Source organism: Bos mutus, chromosome 16 (assembly GCF_027580195.1).
Source record: "Bos mutus isolate GX-2022 chromosome 16, NWIPB_WYAK_1.1, whole genome shotgun sequence".
In the NCBI taxonomy this organism is placed as follows: Eukaryota; Metazoa; Chordata; class Mammalia; order Artiodactyla; family Bovidae; genus Bos; species Bos mutus.
This window is the reverse complement of record NC_091632.1, coordinates 45,446,996-45,463,678: the sequence shown is the minus strand read 5'-3', so window position 1 is coordinate 45,463,678 and position 16,683 is coordinate 45,446,996. Positions and strand designations below refer to the sequence as shown.

Genomic DNA, 16,683 nt, shown 5'->3' with positions numbered 1-16,683 from the left:
TCCAAAGTGGTTCCCTCTGTTTATTTTAGCTTCTTCTGTTTGCTAGTCTCTTCAGTGTCTAATTTCTGCCCTGACACAAGGGGGGCAGTGGTGGTCACTTTTTTTTTAGGCTCACTTGTTCAGTCGTGCTGTGGGGAGGGAGGAAAACTGCATACATATATCACTGGCGTGTGTGGGGAGCGCTCACAGTGTTTCAGCCACACTGGGTTTGCCTCCCCCCTCGCCCTCCTCTGCCCCCCCCTCCCCCCTGGCTCATGGCATGTGTGCTTTCCCAGTCTACACTGCTCAGGCTCTAGGTTGCTCTGCCGGGAACTGTCTGATGCAGGCCCTGTGTTGCATGCACTCCCCAGGTTTAAGCCGCTCAGGTTCAGGTTCTCGGGTACTCCACAAAGGCGCAGACTTGGTTGGGCCTGTGTTTTGTGCCTGCCCCAGGTCTGAGCAGCTCAGGTGACCAGGTGCTTTGCAAGCACAGTTGCCCCCAGTTGAAGGCTGCAACTTATCACCTCCCCCATCCCAGCGGCTCAGTTTTCTGGGTGTACAATGGGCGGGCCTTCTCATGTGTGCCATGTGTCTCTTCTGGGAGCTGATCTCTGGCTGCGACCCTCCCAGCAGATGTTGACCATCCAGAACCCCAAGACGTCTTGGTTAGCAACGAAGTCTGCTTGCAGTTTGGTATAGAATGCCTCTCTAGGCCTGTGATTGCCTCCTTCCGGCTCTGGCTGCCCTCGCCTGCCTGTCTCCAGTGGGGGATAGGCCGGTCCGCAGCCAGCTAGCTCTGCTTAGTCCTTTGTTCTGTGAGTGAGCCTGGCAGTGTCTTAGGTTAGGGCTTTCTGCAGGATAGCTATCCCACAGTCTGGGTTGCTACCACAAGCTAGTTTCCTCAGATTGCCCTCGGGGCATTCAGGCTGAATCCTTACCCTAAGCCATGCAGCCTGCACCTCCCTGTCCAGTCCCTGCTTGCTAGCGGGCGATGCAAGCGTCTGGGCTGCTGCTCTGCTGGGAGTTGCTGTTAGGCACGTAATCTGTGGGTTTTAATTATTTACTTATTTTTCCTCCCGGTTATTTTGCCCTCTGAGATTCCAAGGCTCACCACAGACCGGCTGGAAAGAGTGTTTCCTGGTGTTTTGAAACTTCTCTCTTTTTAAAGACTCCCTTCCCAAGACAGATCTCTGTCCCTACCTCTTTTGTCTCTTTTTATCTTTTATATTTTGTCGTACCTCCTTTCAAAGACAATGGGCTGCCTTTCTGGGTGCCTGATGTCCTCTGCCAGCATTCAGAAGTTGTTCCATAAAATTTGCTCAGTGTTCAAATGTTCTTTCGATGAATTTATGGGGGAGAAAGTGGTGTCCCCGTCCTATTCCTCCACCATCTTCCAAATATTTTTTATTGAACTGCATTTGACATATAACATTATTACTTGATACATTTATATACTCTACTATAATTGACATTGTAACAACAATTAAGATCTCTATGTTGTTACATATTTATTATTTCTTTCTAGTGATTAGAATTATTAAGTTCTAGTCTCTTAGCAAGTTTGAAAGTGAAAGTGTTAGTCTCTCAGTCATGTCTAACTCTTTGTGACCCTTTGGACTCCTCTGTCCGTGGAATTGTCCAGGCAAGAATACTGAAGTGGGTACCCATTTCCTTCTCCAGGGGGTCTTTCTGACCCAGGGATTGAACCTGGGTCTCCTGCATTGCAGGCAGATTCTTTACTGTCTGAGCCACCAGGAAAGCCAGGCAAGTTTAATGCTTACAATACAATATTGTTGTTTGTATTCACTATATTGTGCATTAGACGTCTAAGGCTTGTTTGCTACTTGTTGCAATTGTACCCTTAAACAACATTTGTCCTAATATAAATATTTCTGAGGGCATTCTTCACCATAGATGAGAGACTGTCTTGCTAATAAGGGAAAAATAATAATAGCAAGTATGTGTGCATGCTCAGTCATGTCTGACTCTTTGCAACCCCATGGGCTGTAGCTCTCCAGACTCCTCTGTCTATGGAATTTTCCAAGCAAGAATTTTGGAGTGGGTTGCCATTTCCTCCTCCAGGGGATCTTCCTGACCCAGGGATCGAACTCCTGTCTTCTCCATCTCCTGCCTTCACAGGGGGACTCTACCATGGAGCCATCTGGTAAGCACAATAGCAAGTATATCCATTTGTAATGTATTAATAAGTTATTTTACATACATTATTTAATCCTCACAATATTGTGAAATAGTTATGGGAAACATAATTACCTCAATTTTATGCATGAGAGGAAAGAAAGAAGAAGAGGAATCAGTAGGGATTACAAAGAATATCCACCATCCATTTATACATCACTAGTGAATAACCACATGTGCCTATCTCTGGGAGTATATAGCAACAGACCAAATCTTTACAAAACCTATAACTTTATGAAAGTGACTGACAATTGATTTAATAACAATAAAATAATGTAAGTGCTGTGATATGGATCTCTGAGATCAAAGAACAGGTAGCCCTACTTTAAAAGATGCAAAAGACCTCCTTAAATAATTTGCATTTTAGCAGATGTATAAAGGATGAGGAGTTAGCTTGATGAAAGGGAAGTAGGGTTGAGTACTCTTGTGGGACAGAATATCACGTCCCAAGAAACAGAATTAAGTGAAGACAAATTGCACTTATCAAGGAACCAAGAAAAAAAATTTTGGCATGATTGTGTAAAATGTAAGCTGGGAAAGAGATAAGGCTAGAGAGTTAGACAAAGGACCAAAGTCATATCAGACCTTGTAGTTTATTTTAAGGACAATGATAAGACAAAAATTAGGGCAGCATGAAAAACTAGGATAGTAAAATATTTTGAAGGGATAATTTTAGGAATATAGTCAATCACAATAGCCCTACAAAGGAGTCAAAGAGTAAGAGGTCATTTGAGATATTATAGATGATGGAAACATTTCAGTTTGATGGTAGAGGTGTAACAAAAGCCCTATGTATGATTAAATGACAAGTAAATAGAGGCAAAGGGTATGTATATGGTTTGAAAAGTTCATGCCTCTCTTACTAGAGTTGATAGAAGGGTCAAAGGAAGTTTTTTCAAGATAGAAAATTTTAAATATGTTTGAAGACATAGGGGAGAGACTGTATATAAAGGTAGAACTTAAAGATATGATGAACTCATTAAAGATTAAGGAAGTAGTAATATACAGCATGGTGACTACAGTTAATAATATTGTATTCCATATTTGAAAGTTGCTAAGAGAGTGGACCTTCAAAGTTCTCATCACAGAAAACTGTTATGTTAAGTAGACTTCTTGTGGTAATCATTTTGTACTATATACAAATATCAAATCATTATGCTGTAGGCCTGAAATGAATATAATGTTATATGTATATTATATCTTAATTTTTAAAAATTAAGGAAGTAAGATATACAAGAAGAGTTATAATGAAATGCTTAGCTAAGCAAGAAGGCTCAGAAAAAAGATCTGTGTGCATATTTTTACAGCCCAAGTACCAAAGCCAATCCTACTCTTTGCCCTTCCCTGGCTAGTTAACCTAATAATAACATTCCTGGAAAGTTTTGTCTTTTTATCACTTGGTCTATCTGTAGTGGGACACTTTTCTGTTGGAAATTCACTTACTTGCATCTTTGAGATGATGTTAAGATAATATAAGAATTGCCAAGTCACATATCCTTAGCACATGAAAAGATAACATCAAAAATGAATTTTGGCTAATGGCTAATTTTCCATTCTCCTGATAAGAGGAAGTGCTCATATGCAATAAATGGGTATGGAAAGGTCTCCAGAATTTGAAGTGAGATGAGTCAGATCATTTTCATCATCACTGCAGCAACCAAAATGGAAAATTGTCAGATCATCATCTTCTACTAGGACATCATCAACCTTTCATCAAAAAGTAGAGGCTTCTTACAAGCACTGGCAAGAAAATGAAGCCACTTAATACTCCTTTCCCATGCCATCAACCTAACAAAAATGGGGTGATGGGGCTTTTCTTAGACCTTTCAAGGGATTTGCTGTTCAGTTGCTAAGTTGGGTCTAACTCTTTGCAATCCCATGAACTGCAGCAAGCCAGGCTTCCCTGTCCTTCACTATCTCCCAGAGTTAGGTTAAACTCATGTCCATTGAATTCGTGATGCCATCCAACCGTCTCATCCTCTGTTGTCCCCTTCTCCTCTAGCCCTCAATCAATCCTCCCTAGCATCAGGATCTTTTCCAAAGAGTTGCCTCTTTGTATCTGGCACAAAAGTATTGGAGCTTCAATATCAGTCCTTCCAGTGAATATTAAGGATTTATTTCCTTTAGGATTGACTGGTTGGATCTTCTTCTGTCCAAAGGACTCTCAAGAGTCTTCTCCAACACCACAGTTTGAAAAGTATCAATTCTTCAGTGTTCAACCTTCTTTATGGTCCAATTCTCACATCCATAACATGACTACTGTAAAATCCATAGCTTTAACTATATGGACCTTTGTTGGCAAAGTGATGTCTGCTTTTTAATATACTGTCTAGGTTTGTCATAGTTTTTCTTCCAAGGAGCAAGCATCTTTTAATTTCATGGCTGCAGTCACTGTCAGCAGTGATTTTGGAGCCCAAGAAAAGAAAATCTGTCACTGCTTTCCACTTTTCCCTCTTCTATTGCCATGAAATGATGGGACCAGATGCCACGGTCTTAGTTTTTAGAATGTTGAGTTTTAAGCCAGTGTTTTCACTCTCCTCTTTCACTTTCATCAAGAGGCTCTTTAGTTCCTCTTCACTTTCTTCCATTAAGTTAGTATCATCTGCATATCTGAGGTTTATATTTCTCCCAGCAATCTTGATTCCAGATTGTGATTCATCCAGCCTGGCATTTCACATGATGTACTCTGCATGTAAGTTAAATAAGCAGGATGACAATATACAGCCTTGTTGTACTCCTTTCCCAATTTTGAACAAGTCTGTAGTTCCATGTCTAACTGTTGCTTCTTGCCCTGAATACAGGCTTCTCAAGAAGCAGGTAAGAAGGTCTGGTATTCCCATCTCTTTAAGAAGTTTTCACAGTTTGTTGTGATCCACATAGTCAAAGGCTTTAGCATAGTCAATAAAGCAGAAGTGGATTTTTTTTTTAATTCCCTTGCTTTTTTATGATCCAACTAGTGGTGGTTTAGTTGCTAAGTTGTGTTGGACTCTTGAGACCCCATGGACTGTAGCCTGCCACGTTCCTCTGTCCATGGGATTCTCCAGGCAAAAATACTGGAATGGGTTGCCATTTCCTTCTCCAGGGGATCTTCCCGACCCAGGATCAGACCTGAGTCTCCTGCATTGCAGGCAGATTCTTTACCAACTGAGCTACAAGGGAAGCCCATGATCCAACAAATGTTGGTGATTTGATCTCTGGTTCCTCTGCCTTTTTATATCCAGCCGAACCTATGGAAGTTCTCTGTTTATGTACTGCTGAAGACTACCTTGAATGATTTTGAGCGTATCTTGCTAGCATGTGAAATGAGTGCAAATGTACAATAAGTTGAACATTCTTTGGCATTGCCTTTCTTTGGGATTAGAATGAAAACGGACCTTTTCCAGTCCTGTGGTCATTGCTGAGTTTTCCAAATTTGCTGGCATATTGAGTGCAGCATTTTCACACCAGCATCTTTTAGGATTTGAAACAGTCCCGCTGGAATTCCATTACCTCCCAGATCTTTGTTCATAGTAATGCTTCCTAAGGCCCACTTGAACTCACACTCCAGGATGTTTGGCTCTAGGTGAATGGCCACACCATCATTGTTATCCAGGTTATTAAGATCTTTTTTGTCCAGTTCTTCTGTGTATTCTTGCCACCACTTCTTTATCTCTTCTGCTTCTTTTAAGTCCTTGCTATTTCTGTCCTTTATGGTGCCCATCTTTGCATGAAATATTCCCTTGGTATCTGATTTTCTTGAAGTGATTTCTAGTTTTTCCCATTCTATTGTTTTCCTCCATTTCTTTGTATTGTTCACTTAAGAAATCTTTCTATTTCTCCTTGCTTATCTCCTAAACTGCATTTAATTTGGTATATATTTCCCTTTCTTCTTTGCATTTTGCTTCTATTTGTAAGGCTCCTCCAACAACCTCTTTGCCTGCTTACGTTTCTTTTTTGGGGGGATGGTTTTGGTCATCACCTCCTGTACAGTATTACAATGTTAAGTGTTACAATGTTCAAGGAATTATGGAGTCAGATACCCTGGAAGATGCCATCTCAAAGTATTTCAGGACCTCCTACATCTTTAGATATAGATTCTTCTAGTCCTGCAATGGAAAAGTAGAGATTAAATCTGTGCCTTTGGCAGGCCACGAAAAAAGATATTGGAAAGAAAACTGGTTGTAGATACTGCAAATCTGGGCAGTAGACCTCATCCAGAAACTTCATATATATCTAAACTCTAAATATCCTCAACATTCTCAAGCACTGGGCCAAGACCAACAGTGTGAAATTTAACAGGTACCGAGATTAATTCCTCAGAGTAGGGATTAATAGGTACAAACTACAATGTATAAGATAAATAAGCTTTAAGAATATTTTATACAGCCCGGGGAACATAGCCAAAATTTTCTAATAACTCTAAGTGGAGTAATATGTAAAAATATTGAATTAGTATGTTGTACAGCTGAAACTTATATAATAAATATTATGAATCAACTGTACTTAAACTTTTTTGAGAAAGATTAATTCTTTCATCTAGGTTAAATACTATGAGTGCACATGAAAAAAAAACAGACATGAAGATCTGGGTTTTTTTTAACTGACTGTGACTTTAAGATGAGCCAGCACAGCTAATAATGACATCTAATGCCACTTTAGGCATGATTAAGGAGAAGAGTGTTTTCACTGAGAGTAAATTATATCTTTTTACTTTTTACAGATCAACCCCAATTCTGAAGTGCTTTATTCCAGTGTAAGGATAACTACTCAACTGTGAGCAAGTAGAGGCATCCATGATCAGATTTACATACAAATTTACAATGTGCAAGTCTTTGTCACACACTATAATACTGAGTTTGATCCCCATAATCATCCTATGAGATAAATATTGTTATACCAGTCTTAATAGATTACAGTGCTGAAATTGAGTGGCATTAAGTGCCTTGATCAAGGTAGCATGGTTACTAAGTGGTAGAGCCAGGTCATTGACTCCTAGACCTCCATTCTTTCATCTGTATCATCCTATAATAAACCGTGATGTTTGACTGAGGGAGATAAGACTTGGTGGTTCTTATTAATACTCTTCAAACATTGGAAGCTATTGAGAAAGCTATTAGACTATATTTAAAAAAATTTTTTTTATTGAAGTATAGTTGATTTAAAATGTTGTATTAGTTTTAGGTGTACAGTAAAGTCAGTTCAGTCAGTTCAGTCGCTCAGTCATGTCCAACTCCTTGCGACTTCATGGACTGCAGCATGCCAGGCTTCCCTGTCCATCACCAACTCCCAGAGCTTGCTCAAACTCATGTCCATTGAGTCAGTGATGCCATCCAACCAACTCATCCTCTGTTGTTCCCTTCTCCTCCTGCCTTCAATCTTTCCCAGCATCAGGGTCTTTTCCAATGAGTCAGTTCTTTGCATCAGATGGCAAAAGTATTGGAATTTCAGCTTCAGCGTCAGTCTTTCTAATAAACATTCAGGATTAAGATATCCTTTGGGATTGACTGGTTGGATCTCCTTGCAGTCCAAGGGACTCTCAAGAGTCTTCTCCAACACCATAGTTCAAAAACATCATTTCTTCAGTGCTCAGCTTTCTTTATGGTCCAACTCTCACATCCATACATGACTACTGAGAAAACCATAGCTTTGACTAGATGGACCTTTGTTGGCAAAGCAATGTCTCTGCTGTTTAATATGCCATCTAGGTTGGTCATAGTTTTTCTTCCAAGGAGCAAGCATCTTTTAATTTCATGGCTGCAGTCACCATCTGCAGTGATTTTGGAGCCCAAGAAAATAGTCTGTCACTGTGTCCATTGTTTCCCCATCTATTTGCCATGAAATGATAGGACCAGATGCCATAATCTTCATCTTTTGAATGTTGAGTTTTAAGCCAACTTTTTAACTCTCCTCTTTCACTTTCATCAAGAGGCTCTTTAGTTCCTCCTCACTTTCTGCCATTAGAATGGTGTCATCTGCATATCTGAGGGTATTGATATTTCAAAGTATAGCAAAGTAATTCAGTTATATGTATATATATAGATATATAAGAATATAGGTAATAATTATATAGACATATATTTTTCATTATAGGTTATTATAAGATATTGAATATCATTTCCTGTGCTATATAGTAGGTCCTTTTGGGTTATCTTTTTAAAAAATTTTAATTGGGGTATAGTTGATTTACAATGCTGTGTTATTTTCAGGCGTACAGCCAAGTGAATCAGATATACATAAACATACATCCACTCTTTTTTCTAGATTCTTTTCCCATATAGACCACTACAGAGTATTGAGTAGATTCCCCCGTGAAGTATGCTGCTGCTGCTGCTGCTGCTGCTGCTACTAAGTCACTTCAGTCGTGTCCGACTCTGTGCAACCCCATAGACGGCAGCCCACCAGGCTCTGCCATCCCTGGCAGTATAGCAGGTTCTTACTAGTCATCTTCTTTATATATAGCAGTGTGTATATGTTAATCCCAAACTTCTAATTCATCACTCCTCTACCCACTTTCCCCTTTGGTAACCTTAGTTTGTTTTCAAAGTCTGTGAGCCTGTTTTGTAAATAAGTTCATTTGTATCATTTTTTTCAGATTCCACATATGAGATATCATATGATACTTGTTGCCTGATTTCACATAGCATGATAATCTCTAGGTCCATCCATGCAGATTTAGTCTTGAATGAGACAGCAGATAGATGTTAAGAGAACTGAGTGTTAGCAAAGCCTAGGTGACTATTACTGAAGGAGTAGAAAGTTGATGGAGAATTTAAGACAAAGCTAATAGAGCTAAAAGGAGTCAGTAGAATAAATTGAATTTCCTAATAAATCTTGAGTTATTTATAGCCTTCAGTGAAAATTCCTGAACAAGAGTTTGTGCAAATGTTTCCTTTACTCTCATTTTTTAAATAAACCTCTATTTTTATTATGAAAGCAGAAGTGGAAAAATAAGAAGGAGGATGCATTAACAATGACTCTGGAAAAGGAACCACTGATATGCCATCTGCCTAAAACTGTAGTATCGCATCCGCAAAGCCTTTTATGGGACATCCCAATCATTCCAAATCCATGTGAATAATGACAGAGAGTGAAGGATGAAAGGCTAACCTTTTATAGGATAACATTTGGATCTAATGGTGCTATATCCATCCACACTCTTCAAATACTTTCTAATTCTTCAAAATATGTAAAATACCAAGTCAGTATGCCCTCTCTACCTAGCTCCAAACAGGCAATCAGAAACTTGGCTTCTAATTTCAGTTCTGCGGGGTACTTTCTTACTGGCCTTGGGCGAGCTTGCACTCAGGTTTATGTTAGTGTGACTCTTCAGGCCTGTGGCACCTCATGTAGAATTTATGAGCATATACTATGTAAAATGGATTAAGTGTACATGCCTGTTTAGCATCAGATAGACCTGATTTTCAGCAGTTCCCTGCCACTTAGAAGTCCCTCTAACTTCAGTTCCTTCATATGCTAAGTTTATGGATATGAAAATGCATGTGATATAATTATGTAAATTACCAATGAAGGGGGGATTCCCTGGTGGCTCAGATGGTAAAGAATCTGCCTGCAATGCAGGAGACCTGGGTTCAATCCCTGGGTTGGGAAGATCCCCTGGAGGAGGGCAGGGCCATCCACTCCAGTATTCTTGGCCTAGAGAATCCCCATGCACAGAGGCTGGCAGAAAACAGTCCATGGGGTCGCAAAGAGTTGGACATGACTGAGTGTCTAAGCACACACACCAGTGAAGTAGGTCACTGGTCATAATCTATATTTTGGAGAAGGCAGATTTCAAACAACTTTAAACAAAGTTAGATGGAATGTAATGGAGTACAATTGGAAGGAGGACAGGGAGTGGATCAGTAAAGATGGGAAGCTATGGAAAAGACCTTGACACTGCAGTAACATATCACTCAGATGAGTAAAGAAAGAAAGGCATATAGATGGATGTATGTGACTATACAAATAGTCTTTCTAATGGGCTCAGACCTAGAAGTGTATGAATAAAAGATGAGAGATGGGGCACATAACCAAGACAGTTTAGCTTATTTTTGACCATGCCATGAGACCTGTGGGATCTTAGGTCCCCAAAAAGTGATCAAACACAGGCCCATGGCAGTGAAAGCACTTAATCCTAACCACTGAACAAGCAGGGAATACCCCCCCACCATTTTTTTTTTTTTCAAGACAATTTTAAAACAGTGGCCTAAACCTCCCAGAATAGAGTCAGGAAATCTATAGCCTGGAATGAGCTAAAGTATATGGGAAAAAAAGAAAAAAAATCTGAAACAAGAAAAAGACTGTGCTTTGGGGTTTTGTTTGTTTAAAGAAGACTAAGAAGGAAAGTATAAGAGCCTGATTTGGGGGGGATAAAAGTGTCATGATGAATTTTATGGGAGAAACCTGCGTTTCTTAGGACCTCTTATGGAACACTTGTACCAAACGTTGAGCCTTTCATAGTTAAGGAGATATAACCTCATCTATGGAGATTTTGACTGTCCAGTAGGAAATAGGCATGCAAATAAATAAATTTAAAGTGTAAATATATTTTTATTTATGTAAAAAATAAAATAAATGCAAAATATACTAAAATAACTATATTAAAAGAGGTGGGTACAAAACCCAGGTGAAATATAAACCAAAAAAAAATCAAAATCTGCCTGGCTAGAGGAGGATTCCCAGAAAGAATGGCATTTAGACTGAGGCATCTCAGTCAATGAAATGCTGTACAAACTGAAAAAGATAACACAGATGTAAGATAATAATGTAGTCAAACTTCCTGTCATTCTGAATGAGTTTAGCCTCATTGACCCTGGTGAAGCCTTTCAGTTTGCTAAAAAACGTTTACTAAGGTTTCATAGTACCTGGCAAATTTTAGAGAACCAGAGAAATTCCAGAAGACTGAAAATTGATAAATATTATTTAGATTTTCAGTTTTAAGAGGAAAGATTCAATGGCAGACAGTGTTGTGGATTATTTGAAAGAACAGGCTGTGAATTTAGATTGCTAAGAGATTCTGGCTTTGCTCCTTACCTTGGTCAAGATTGTGTGACCTTAACCAAGCTATTGAGCAACTCTGTCCTTCAGTTTCCTCATCTATAAAATGTGAGACTAAGAGGTTATACTCAAAGAAATAGTAGTGAGCATTACAGGGAAAATGGTTGGAAGAATACCTAGCAGATGGTAAGTTCTCCATATTAGGAGCTGTTTTATAATTCTACAAACTAGACCAAACTGATAGGCCTTCAGATCAGATCAGATCAGTCGCTCAGTCGTGTCCGACTCTTTGCGACCTCATGAAGCTCAGCACGCCAGGCCTCCCTGTCCATCACCAACTCCCAGAGTTCACTGAGACTCACATCCATCGAGTCAGTGATGCCATTCGGCCATCTCATCCTCTGTCGTCCCCTTCTCCTCTTGCCCCCAATCCTTCCCAGCATCAGAGTCTTCTCCAATGAGTCAACTCTTCACATGAGGTGGCTAAGTACTGGAGTTTCAGCTTTAGCATCATTCCTTCCAAAGAAATCCCAGGGCTGATCTCCTTCAGAATGGACTGGTTGGATCTCCTTGCAGTCCAAGGGACTCTCAAGAGTCTTATCCAACACCACAGTTCAAAAGCATCAATTCTTCGGCGCTCAGCCTTCTTCACAGTCCAACTCTCACATCTATACATGACCACAGGAAAAACCATAGCCTTGACTAGACGGACCTTTGTTGGCAAAGTAAAGTCTCTGCTTTTGAATATGCTATCTAGGTTGGTCATAACTTTCCTTCCAAGGAGTAAGTGTCTTTTAATTTCATGGCTGCAGTCACCATCTGTAGTGATTTTGGAGCCCAGAAAAATAAAGTCTGACACTGTGATTTCCCATGAAGTCATGGGACTGGATGCCATGATCTTTGTTTTCTGAATGTTGAGCTTTAAGCCAACTTTTTCTCTCTCCACTTTCACTTTCATCAAGAGGCTCTTTAGTTCCTCTTCACTTTCTGCCATAAGGGTGGTGTCATCTGCATATCTAAGATTATTGATATTTCTCCCGGAAATCTTGATTCCAGCTTGTGTTTCTTCCAGCCCAGCGTTTCTCATGATGTACTCTGCATATAAGTTAAATAAACAGGGTGACAATATACAGCCTTGACGAACTCCTTTTCCTATTTGGAACCAGTCTGTTGTTCCATGTCCAGTTCTAACTGTTGCTTCCTGACCTGCATACAAATTTCTCAAGAGGCAGATCAGGTGGTCTGGTATTCCCATCTTTTTCAGAATTGTCCACAGTTTATTGTGATCCACACAGTCAAAGGCTTTGGCATAGTCAATAAAGCAGAAATAGATGCTTTTCTGGAACTCTCTTGCTTTTCCCATGATCCAGTGGATGTTGGCAATTTGATCCAGCGGATGTTGGCAATTTGATCTCTGGTTCCTCTTGAACATCAGGAAGTTCACAGTTTACATATTGCTGAAGCCTGGCTTGGAGAATTTTGAGCATTACTTTACTAGCGTGTGAGATGAGTGCAATTGTGCCGTAGTTTCAGCATTCTTTGGCATTGCCTTTCTTAGGGATTGGAATGAAAACTGACCTTTTCCAGTCCTGTGGCCACTGCTGAGTTTTCCAAATTTGCTGGCATATTGAGTGCAGCACTTTCACAGCATCATCTTTCAGGATTTGGAATAGCTCCACTGGAATTCCATCACCTCCACTAGCTTTGTTCATAGTGATGCTTTCTAAGGCCCACTTGACTTCACATTCCAGGATGTCTGGCTCCAGGTCAGTGATCACACCATCGTGATTATCTGGGTCGTGAAGATCCTTTTTGTACAATTCTTCTGTGTATTCTTGCCACCTCTTCTTAATATCTTCTGCTTCTTTTAGGTCCATACCATTTCTGTCCTTTATCGAGCCCATCTTTACATGAAATGTTCCCTTGGTATCTCTGATTTCCTTGAAGAGATCCCTAGTCTTTCCCATTCTGTTGTTTTCCTCTATTTCTTTGCATTGATCGCTGAAGAAGGCTTTTTATCTCTTCTTGCTATTCTTTGGAACTCTGCACTCAGATGTTTATATCTTTCCTTTTCTCCTTTGCTTTTCACTTCTCTTCTTTTCACAGCTATTTGTAAGGCCTCCCCAGACAGCCATTTTGCTTTTTTGCATTTCTTTTCCATGGGGATAGTCTTGATCCCTGTCTCCTGTACAATGTCATGAACCTCATTCCATAGTTCATGAGGCACTCTATCTATCATATCTAGGCCCTTAAATCTACTTCTCACTTCCACTGTATAATCATGAGGGATTTGATTTAGGTCATACCTGCATGGTCTAGTGGTTTTCCCTACTTTCTTCAATTTAAGTCTGAATTTGGCAATAAGGAGTTCATGGTCTGAGCCACAGTCAGCTCCTGGTCTTGTTTTTGCTGACTGTGTAGAGCTTCTCCATCTTTGGCTGCAAAGAATATAATCAGTCTGATTTCGGTGTTGACCATCTGGTGATGTCCATGTATAGTCTTCTCTTGTATTGTTGGAAGAGGGTGTTTGTTATGACCAGTGCATTTTCTTGGCAAAACTCTATTAGTCTTTGCCCTGCTTCATTCCGTATTCCAAGGCCAATTTTGCCTGTTACTCCAGGTGTTTCTTGACTTCCTACTTTTGCATTCCGGTCCCCTATAATGAAAAGGACATCTTTTTGGGGTGTTAGTTCTAAAAGGTCTTGTAGGTCTTCATAGAACCGTTCAACTTCAGCTTCTTCAGCATTACTGGTTGGGGCATAGACTTGGATTACTGTGATATTGAATGGTTTGCCTTGGAAACGAACAGAGATCATTCTGTCGTTTTTGAGATTGCATCCAAGTACTGCATTTCGGACTCTTTTGTTGACCATGCTGGCTACTCCATTTCTTCTGAGGGATTCCTGCCCACAGTAGTAGATATAATGGTCATCTGAGCTAAATTCACCCATTCCAGTCCATTTCAGTTCGCTGATTCCTAGAATGTCGACATTCACTCTTGCCATCTCTTGTTTGACCACTTCCAATTTGCCTTGATTCATGGACCTGACATTTCAGGTTCCTATGCAATATTGCTCTTTACAGCATCAGACGTTGCTTCTATCACCAGTCACATCCACAGCTGGGTATTGTTTTTGCTTTGGCTCCATCCCTTCATTCTTTCTGGAGTTATTTCTCCACTGATCTCCAGTAGCATATTGGGCACCTACTGACCTGGGGAGTTTCTCTTTCAGTATCCTATCATTTTGCCTTTTCATACTGTTCATGGAGTTCTCAAGGCAAGAATACTGAAGTGGTTTGCCATTCCCTTCTCCAGTGGACCACATTCTGTCAGATCTCTCCACTATGACCCACCCATCTTGGGTTGCCCCACGGGCATGGCTTAGTTTCATTGAGTTAGACAAGGCTGTGGTCCTAGTGTGATTAGATTGACTAGTTTTCTGTGAGTATGGTTTCAGTGTGTTTGCCCTCTGATGCCCTCTTGCAACACCTACCGTCTTACTAGGGTTTCTCTTACCTTGGGCGTGGGGTATCTCTTCACGGCTGCTCCAGCAAAACGCAGCCATTGCTCCTTACCTTGGACGAGGGCTATCTCCTCACCACCGCCCTTCCTGAACTTCAATGTGGGATAGCTCCTCTAGGCCCTCCTGCAACATGGGCATGGGGTTGGTCCTCCCGGCCACTGCCCCTGGCCTCGGGCGTGGGTTGCTCCTCCCGGCCGCAGCCCTTGGCCTTGGGCGTGGGGGCGTAGGGGCGTGGGGTATCTCCTCCCGGCCGCCGCCCCTGACCTCGGACTAAGGTAGGCCTTAGTCACATCAAAGATTCCAAAGTAGAATGCTTAAAAGACTCATCATTGAAAAAGAAGTGGTGGTATTTTGGGACCAGGGTGGGTTCACTGATAATATGTTCCTTAGGACCCCCACACATTTCCTGTTTTGGCATATGTGTTTTGCTGACAAGGGAAAGGGACTTTGTAGACCTAGGACATGGATTTTACCAAGGAATTTTGCCATCTTTGTAAAAAAAGGTGGGAAAATGCAGACAGGGATACTGATTGATCTTCTGATTAGGCATGTGTTGATTAAAGGACTTTAATCCTTTAATCCACAACTAAGTGTTGATTAAAGAACTTTACCAATTACCAGGAAAGGAGATACACACAGAAGGCTTTGGTATACTCATGGAGGAGGAATTATGTGAGACACTGGGGAAGCAAGAAAAGTATATTCCTATTTTCAAGGAGGTTATAGTAGATTAGGGAAAATAAATACTTACACAAATACTGTAACAGCATATATATACTATATAATACTATAATATACAATGTGTCTGTATATACTATGCATATACTTTAATAACAGCATATACATACTTATATACACACTAAAATAACAAATATATATCCAGTACTATATTGCTTAGGGATTGTGGAAGGCAAAGAGGTCCCAGTGAAGCAGATACTTGAACTAGTTTTGAAGGCTGGTTTTTTTACCTCGCTAAATGATTTTGAAGAAATACTTTAAGAATATTTTTTTAATTGAAGCATGGTTGTTTTAAAGCTTTGTGTTAGTTCTTCGTATATAGAATAGTGATTATATATCCTTTTTCATATTTTTTTCCGTTACGGTTCATTACAGGGTATTGAATATAGTTTCCTTTGCTATACAGTAGGACCTTGCTGTTTATCTACTTTATATACATACACACACACACACACACACATATATATATATATAGCAGTTTGTATCCACTAATCCCAAACCACTAATTTATTCCTCCCCTACTTTCCCCTTTGGTAACTGTAAGTTTGTTTTCTATGTCTGTGAGTCTATTTGTTTTGTAAATAAGTCCATTTGTATCATATTTTAGATTCCCCATGTAAGTGATATGGTTGGTATGTGTCTCTTTCTGACTTACTTCATTTAGTATGATAATCTCTAGGTCCATATATGGTTCTGCAAATAGCATTATTTCTTTTTTACGGATGAGTAGTAGTCCATTGTATTTATATACCACATCTTTATTCTTTCATCTGTTGATGGAAGTTTAAGTTGTTTTCATATTTTGGCCATTGTAAATATTGCTGCAGTGAACATTGGGTGCATGTAGCTTTTCAAATTTGAGTTTTTCCCAGTTATATGCCCAGGAGAGGGATTGCTGGGTCATATGGCAACCCTAGCTTTTTAATGAACCTCCATACTGTTTTTCAGAGTAGCTATTCCAATTTACATTCCCAACATCAGCATAGAAGGGTTCTCTTTTCTCTACACCCTCTCCAACATTTGTTATTTGTGGACTTTTTAATGATGGCCATTTTGACTGGTGTGAGGTGATACCTCATTGTAGTTTTGATTTGCATTTCTCTAATAACTAGTGATGCTGAACATGTTTTCATGTGCTTATTAGCCATACAAATGTCTTCTTTGGAAAAATGCCTACTTAGGTCTTCTGCCTACTTTATGATTTTTTTTTTTTAATTGTTATTGAGTTGTATGAGCAGTGTGTATATTTTGGAAATTAAGCTCTTGTCAT

General features: G+C 40.0%; 1 long non-coding RNA gene across 3 annotated transcripts in view; it reads left to right on the top strand.

Annotated features, from left to right (window-relative positions):
* Positions 1 to 16,683, top strand: part of LOC138991277 (uncharacterized) — a 318,362-nt gene that overhangs the window by 278,599 nt on the left and 23,080 nt on the right. For 2 of the 3 annotated variants that reach the window (XR_011467295.1, XR_011467296.1), the window contains exon 4: positions 1,990 to 2,143. This is a non-coding gene — a long non-coding RNA (uncharacterized lncRNA). The remainder of the gene's footprint in view (positions 1 to 1,989; positions 2,144 to 16,683) is intronic. The other variant, XR_011467297.1, reaches the window with a different exon arrangement.